The following is an 8,765-nucleotide window of genomic DNA, read 5'->3' on the forward strand; positions in this document are numbered from 1 at the left end:
CATCAGCTCCAAATACCAAGAGACAAACTTTAAAATCATAACTCACTGGTACCGAACCCCAGACACTCTGCACCGTATGGACGCAGAGACACCCGGAGACTGCTGGAGATCCGGTGCCGCCGATGGCTCCTACCTCTATATCTGGTGGTCCTGCCCCGGTATCATCCCCTTCTGGACAAGGATCAGAGACTCCATCCGACAAATCACGGATATTACCCTACCGTTCCAACCCCTATCCATGCTACTACACCACACAGACATGCCACTCTCTACTTATAAAACGTCCCTGCTAAAGCACTTACTGACAGCAGCCACCTCGTTGATCCCCACAAAGTGGAAGAGGCGGGATGCTCCCACGCTCCAGCAGTGGTTAGACAAAGTGGGAGAAATATACACCATGGAATCCCTTACGGCAGCACTACAGGATAGACAGGAGAAATGTACCCGTACCTGGACGCCCTGGCTGTGGTACCTCTCGGTCACTGGGCCGGGGGGCCGGAGGCCTCCAACTCTTCCTCCCCCACCCCCCACCCCTCTCTCTCTCCCCCCCCCTCCACCCGACAGTCCCAGACGGACGGACTAGCTGATGCCTGTGCATAGCCCATCCTACGGACATCTACATTCCGATACGCACTTGTGGCACCCGCTGCTAATCGATCTCCTACATACTAACGTACAAACCTGCACACATACTTGTAGGCCGTACCACCCATAGACACCCTAAAGATACAACAGGCCTCCGCCACCTTCAGCGGCACCTGTATAGGTATCCTCAAACACGACTTACATAGGCCCGGCCTAACAACCTCAGGACGCGCACCCAGAGACTTTACCCACCTATCTACCGGTGTCTTGGTCACAGGTCACGCAAGCCCCACCGCAGATGATTTGCAACAAAGCCTAGCATCTCAGTATGCCATCCTGTGAACCTCTCATCAACACCCAGTTCACCATTGGCCTCGCCTGATATCGCATCATAAATCAAAATCTAAAAACATTTTGGATCAGTTTATGCCTTTAAAGTTTGATGTAATTTGTAAGGTGTTTGTAAAAGGAATATCTTTAATAATATATTAGTCTATTATCCTGGACAAGCCATTGAAAACAGGCAGACTATGTACGGAATTATTGATATGCTTCACATATAGATATATATACAATAAATATTTTATTTACAAGTATTCCCAAACCAAACAAGCTAACCCATTTACTTCCACACTCTTTTTGAGTAAATAAAATTAGGTACAGCATTTATATCAAATATGGGGTGCTTAAATGTATGATAAAACACAAACTATGTGCAAGCTATTTTCTATAATGATATATGTAAACCCTCCCAAACAATATATTGAAGAATTACACATCATAGTGTGTGCACAAAGTTAGGGTGGTCCCAGCTCTCTGATACGATCAATGCCACTTAAAATTGGACAGGCTAGTGCAGACGTTCCAGGTTGCAGGTGTTGGGAGAGGGCAGTTTTTGTCAATTCATTTATTATTCATTTATAATTTGATAAAAATGAGAGGACAGCACTAAAAGACTCTTGCCCAATCTCTTTGTTTTTGGTGCCTATACTGTCCCTTTAATACAGTGATACTATAAGCATCAAAACAACGGTTTAAAAATGGTTTAAATTTCAAACAGTTCAGTGTGTCTACTTTACAGATGAATGTATGTTTGTTTATATGTTGCATAGAAATGGAACGTGATGACATCATCACGCACGCGCCTGACGATCCAGGAAGTCACTGGAAGTGCTGGAACTGCCAGGGACATAGAGAATTACCTCAGAGCTGATCTCTTTCTCTGTCTGATTAATTGGGGGCGGCACTTTGGGCTATGTAAGTAAGTAAATATAAAACTAACCAAGATCAGGATACCAGAAATACAGAAATATGATATAATTACCCAGGTCAGAAGAGTCAGTAAACAATCCAAAATCAAATAACCAGAAAATCAGGGAACATATAATACACTATACAAGGAACCAAGAGGAAACCACAACAGATCAATAACAATGGAGTCCATACTATATTTAAAGGAGCACTATAGGGTCAGGAACACAAACATATATTTCTGACCCTATAGTGTTAAAACCAGCATCTAGCCCCCCTGGCCCCCTCTTGCCTCCCTAAATATAGTTAAATATTACTTGTATTCAAGACTGCAGCTGCTGGCTCTGCCCCTGTCTGCCTCTGACCTGCCCCTGTCTGCCTCTGACCTTCCCCTGTCTGCTGACATCATCAGAAGTGGTGGTCTGAGCCAATCACAATGTTTCCCCATAGGATTGGCTGAGACTGTCAAGGAGGCAGATCAGGGGCAGAGCCAGCACAAGTCAAACACAGCCCTGGCCAATCAGCATCTCCTCATAGAGATGAATTGAGTCAATGCATCTCCATGAGGAAAGTCCAGTGTCATGCAGAGGGTGGAGACACTGAATGGAAGTGCTGCTTACTCTGCAACACTGAGATAGGAAGCACCTCTAGCAGCCATCTAAGGAGTGGCCATCAAGGTTGTAATGTAAACACTGTATATTCTCTGTAAAGACAGTGTTTACAGCAAAAAGTCTGAAGGGAATGATTTTACTCACCAGAACAAATGCAAAAAGCTGTAGTTGTTCTGGTGACTATAGTGTCCTTTAAAGACTGATTGGTCCACATCATCCCTGTGACCCCAAAAAGTGCAGTAATGGGGTCGCAGTGATGATGGCACTGCCAGAACAGAAAATGACACTAGGCCCCGTATCAATTTAAGTAGAGGAATACCGCGAGCAGGCAGCCTAAGAGCATTCCCCTCCAATCGGCAGAAAAATTAGCCAATCCATTGCTTCCCCGTAGGAAAGCAGGTAGGCTAGTGCACATGCGCAGTAAATTGCTGCACTGCTTCAATAAAATTCTGCTCTAGGAACAGCATTTGATTGCGAACCAAGTCTGGATCTGTCCTCTAGGATCCAAGTCTGGATCTGTTCTCATAGTGTAAGCGCCTATAGGTGTGTTTAACCCGGCCAAGGAAACATTGCAGGTTCTACAAAATGGCAGTGTTTTATATTTCTGTGTAAAACTAAAGGGACACTGCATCCAGATCACTTCATTAAGATTTCTACTACTTTCATAATCTAATTGTGTAATATATGCAATGAGAACCATCACGCTCAATATTTTCTATGGTCTCTTAGCCTCACTAACTTTGTGACCTTGCTAAGAAGATTGACAGAACTGGGCCATACCAAGAGAGGGTGGAATCTCTGTATGTCAGCATTTGCACACAGTGTTCTAATTTAGAATACTGAATACAGGGACTTGCCAATTAAATGAACGAGCCAGGCATATTTACAAAATTATAAAAAAAATCCCAAGGTTTTCTGAACAACGTTATTCATTAGAATGTTATTTTCTTTTGTCTGCTTATTTGCTTCTTTATGAAAAATCTGCTGATTAAACATATTACAAAGAACGACACAGCAATAATTAGCACCTAATGTGCATTAAGCATAGGAAAGCATTGACAGCCACTAGAGACTGTCTTAACCCTGCAATGTAAATTGCTTTGCTTCTGTAAAACTACAATGAGGTAAAGTGGTCTGGGTGCCTATAGTGTCCCTTTAACCCCTTAAGGACCAAACTTCTGGAATAAAAGGGAATCATGACGTGTCAGGCACGTCATGTGTCCTTAAGGGGTTAATCTCTACTTCAAGTTTGGAGTGGTCCTTTAAGAATACTACTTTAATTCTGAGCCGAGATAAAAAAAATGTGGGTTTTCGAAATTTCAAGTTCTATTTGGTTGAGTAAAAAGCAAGAGCCCATTTTATTGTGTAAAATCGTAAAACTTCAAATATTAGATATAATAAATCTAATTAGGAAAAATATGTCACCGGAGGCTGAGGACAGGGGGGATGAAGGAGATACGGGATGCAGAGAGCCCACTCAGCGTCTCCTTTCTCGGACCGGCTGCAGCAGAGCAACACCCTCCTCGGCCTGCTGATCGTCACCATTGAGGACATCCTCAACATCATGAACTACGATGAGATCAGCCAACTCTGGCTGGTTTGCAAGCGCAGGGATCTGGTGTGTCAATGTATGCTTCATCTCATCAAGGCTTCCTGCGAGTGGAAAGATACCACAACTTGTGTCAGAAACAGGTGAAGTCACAACTGCCAAGGAAGGAATTTGAATGGCGGACACGCAGATTATCTAGCTGTGGTGGAGACCATGCTATCCCTACTAAACATGACGTTTATAAAATATGCAAATAGGATAGGGGACAATCTGCTAAATACAAATAAAACAAAACAACATAGCGTATAACTGTGTGGAGACTGGCACTGTTATGTATTCATAATTGGTCACTCACAAATTTGTGGAGATAAAACAGCATGTCACCATAGGACGCTTTATGGTGACATGCTGTTTGTTTTAAACTTGAATGTAAGTTATTAAATACCTTTTTTATTCATACTCTGGAAGTGCACTACATTTTTTGTATATATTTTCCCTTTCTTGAGATATATACATCTATGGATTGATGAAATTGTGAGGAGGGACAACACTCTGGACACTGAAGGAAAAATATATCACACAAGGCTGTTTTATCTCCACAAATTTGTGAGTGACCAATTATGAATACATAACAGTGCCAGTCTCCACACAGTTATACGCTATGTTGTTTTGTTTTATTTGTATTTAGCAGATTGTCCCCTATCCTATTTGCATATACCTATTGAAGACAAGAGGAAGTCTTCGGGGATCTACCTGGATACTCCACCTATGATATAGGGGAAGTCCTGGTTTGCTTTCATTTATATTTTCTTTTCACTGGGTTGTGTTCACACATCTTGTTGTTTTCGTTTATAAAATATGTTGACTACAACTTGAGCTGCTTCTTCCCAGCAAAGGTTATAGATGAAATATTCAGAGTGCTTCAATATGTCATTTCTACAAGAGCTCTTCAGTGTGCCCATGAGGTCATACAGGAATTATCGGAAATTTCGTCCATGGCAATATAATACTTTGATGAGATTGTTACAATTCTGAAAAATGTGTCTCACTGGGTCTTTTCCAGTTCCAGGTCTATTTACTGCCCTGAGTACAATGCAGTTGTTATCTAAGCAAAAGCCTTCAAGGCAGGAGGTGACGAAACATGACGGTCCTGAGACAGGAGATGTCAGAGCTGTGTACCAAGGTTCAGGAGCAGCTGAAACCGCTTCAAAACCAAGACCAGAAACTTTTTGAACAGACCCAAATTATAGGTGAACAGAATGTATGGCTGACTGAGCTAGAGCATAAATTGTGTGAAGTCGCAGAGAGTGCTGTAGGCCCCTCACATTTGAGAAACTGCTTAGTAGCCAGAGGGGGGTTTAGCATGACCTTTATTGAGAGCACCAGTGAAGAGGTCAAGGTGCTCCTGAAAAAGTTCTGGTATTTACCTTCCTTGCCCAATTACAAACTGCCCCATGAAATGGGCTCCTGTAAGGTTCCTCTATTTGCCAGTTTAATGTTGAAGCCTTTGGGAGGTAGATAAGCAGTAGCCACTCTGTACATAAAGGTTGTATTTTAGAGAAGACTGCACAGTCCTTAAACAGTAGTTTGATACTACTACCACCACATGGTTTTTATATATTTAAACCGTTTGGAGAAAATGTTAATAGGCATGCAAAGTCCAAATGTTTCACTTATTAGGTCAGTTATTTTATTTAATAACTCCAGTTTAAGATATGCTCTCCCAGAATATTTATTCATTTTAGTGGCACCAGCTCTCTAACCTGGATGCAGTATTGATTCTGATGCTCTGTTGAAGCTGCTTGTATTTAAGGTAACCTAAACACTACTGTTTCTGTTCATTGGGTTCCCAACAATCCAAATAAATGCAGAGTCTGGTCACAGATCTTAATGACATTCAAAGTTCGGCAAACACAGGTTTGATTATTTGAAAATGCCAAGAACCGGAAAGAGGGTATTTAAAGGATGCTTGGACTCACCCTTCATTATCTTTGTTGCTTACAAGTCTGGGGTTAATGATGTGCTAAAGGAAGGTACACTTTGATAAACATAATGCCGAGTAAATAAAAATTAAATTAGAAGATTAAAAACTTTCTAAATTAATGTCATACCAACATCCATACTTTCTGATAAATCTGAGAAGAATGTGTTAAGTTAATGAGAAGAGGAAGGCGTGACACTAATACAGCTACTTAATATGGAGTGGATTGTTTATTTCTTTGTTATTACCATAGCAACCGCATTAATGTCATCTTAGGCTATTGTTTGTTGTGTTGTGGATTATTGGTCTAGTATAACATACGCCCTATTATTGCAGCTTAATACCTAATTATGTTTTTACATTCAAATCATACTACATTTACTTGGATTGCTACAATGTTAAAATGTAAAGTTTGTAGATTTTTCCATTAACTCAAATAAAGGTAGTTTGCGCATCAATTGGTAAGATATGTCTCACAATGTATATTCACAGGTAAATCCTGGAAGATAAAAAATACACACACTTCATAGTGCAGGTTGCCAAATATAGATGGTGACAAAATAACTTGGACAACTCACAAGTAAAGAGCCTATCAGAAACTGGCTCCGACTGTAATAACTTTTCTCTCAATATTGAGTAGATATGATGGTAATCAGGTCCCACCAGGAGCTATGGATCCTACTTCTACAGATGTAAAGGAACCAAATATTGGATACAGGAACCAGGTATCAGTAAAAACTACATTTATTTAACATTAAAAAAGTACTCTAACTGATATGCAAAGGTTAAGCCTTTATTAACCACCTATAACAACCTCCAGCACTCCAGATGTTGTGGACTACATCTCCCAGAATCCACTTACAGTCATAATGCTGACAGAGCATCATGGGTGTCCAAAACATTTGGAGTGTCGAAGGTTACCTATCCCTGACAATGGTCAATGTTTTAGCCCTCCTGGGACCTTTTAAGTAAGGCCTAACATTTTGCAGAATCATTTCTACAATGTCACCAGTCAGCAACGGGACCTTCACTATGGCTATTACAAAACATCATCTGTAAGCAACAACCACACTAAATGTCCAGTTCCTGGCATAATAGTCCATATGAAATAACAGGGCATGTAATAATGAATCATTAATAAATAAATGCTTTCACATTTCTATAAATCAATATATGCTTACAGGAGTGTTGGTTTTCCTCTTCCCGTTTAATTGCCTGGCTTTGTAAAAGTGCTGGGTGGTTATTTGGATGGATGGCTGGATGGATGAGACAAGTGGGGTAGCTGTACAACATCCTATACACATTTGACATTTCTTCTTTAAAGATGATTTAGTATAATACAAAATGAAATGGCATTATGCATTTCATTTACAGATGAAATTTAGGGGCACTGATAACGAGTCTTGATTGCTAAACCATTCAGCACCATGGAGAACGTGGCCATCTGAGTGACTCCCACTAGAGGTGTTCGAAGGCAGCGTTCGGAGGATATTGTGCATGCGCAGAAAAATGTTGTGCTGCACCAATTGGCATCTCCTCATAGAGATGCATTGATTCAATGCATCTCAAATGGGGAAAATACAGCATCTCCACGCAGAGCATGGGGAAGCTGAACGGCAGTGCAGCACATTGAGGAGCCATCTGAGGAGTGGACACTAAGGTTGTTCCTAAGCTGTAATGTAAACACACTGTCTTTTCTCTGAAAATACAGTGTTTACATTAAAAAACCTGCAGGGACAGGCTATAGACACCAGACCCAATACTTTACGCTGCATTGGTTTTGGTAACTATAGTGTCCCTTTAAGTACTGTATTCATTAATATCAAATAGTTCCACTTTTTATTACTATATAATGCAGTGTATATAATGCATTACAAACACAGTACACTCTAGCATGAAGTGCCCCATGTGAGGATGGATTTATTTAACCGCCTTTTTTCTGTAGGATTTCTAATGCTATTTCCATTAAGCCATATTTAGCCAGGCATTATCTTCAATGGGATTACACAAATCTGTTTATTTCTATTCCCAGTAGAGTGTTAGCTAATGGGTGTTGATCTGTATTCATGGCCAGGGTTTATGCTGGTATCAAATGCTTTTAGTGTTATTAAATTTATTCATCTACAGGATTGCTATCGTTTACGCATCATATTTTTCAGTTAGTGTAATTGTTCAAAGTCTCTCTCTCACTCTGTATTAAATTCAGCAGCACAAGCAATGCCTGGAACATATTGGAATCTATTTAAATTAACTTAAATAGATTCCGATATGCATTTTTGTCTTTTGTTTTTGGAATTATTTCTCTGTGGTATACAATTTTGGAGGTCTTTCCTTAAAACATAAAATACTTCTGGATTTCGATAACCAGGGAGATGTCTTATATATTTGTGTTGCAATCTCCTGTCCTGAATGTCACTGTATGCCTTATTTCAGGGAGGGGGAAGAAAAAGTCTGTTAATTTACGGCTAATGAATGATGACTATAGACTTGATGCACTACAGCAAATTCAGTATAACCTCCTGAGACCCAGCCCATTAACTTGTGTCCTCCGTACTGGACATTTCGTTCACATGCCCCTCCTTTTATTCTTTTGAGCTACTCTATCAATCCCTGCTGTATTGTAAAGAGGACATCCTGGGCTTTCCAGTGATGGGCTGGGATGCTGGGAACTTCCTCTTCCTTTTCATCAAAAATGGATGGAATATTGGAAGACAATTTTTTTCTCAGTTTCCAGGAGGTTATCTGTGTGTATTGTTGTTATAACGATAAATCTGGTCTCCTTGGTAGA

At 40.5% G+C, this 8,765-nt stretch overlaps 1 pseudogene; it reads left to right on the plus strand.

The window, feature by feature from the left end:
• Nucleotides 1–3,909: 3,909 nt before the first annotated feature.
• LOC134569144 (F-box only protein 28-like) lies at nucleotides 3,910–5,518 on the plus strand (annotated as a pseudogene).
• The last annotated feature ends 3,247 nt before the right edge of the window (nucleotides 5,519–8,765 follow it).

This window comes from Pelobates fuscus, chromosome 7, assembly GCF_036172605.1.
Source record: "Pelobates fuscus isolate aPelFus1 chromosome 7, aPelFus1.pri, whole genome shotgun sequence".
NCBI classification, from domain to species: domain Eukaryota; kingdom Metazoa; phylum Chordata; class Amphibia; order Anura; family Pelobatidae; genus Pelobates; species Pelobates fuscus.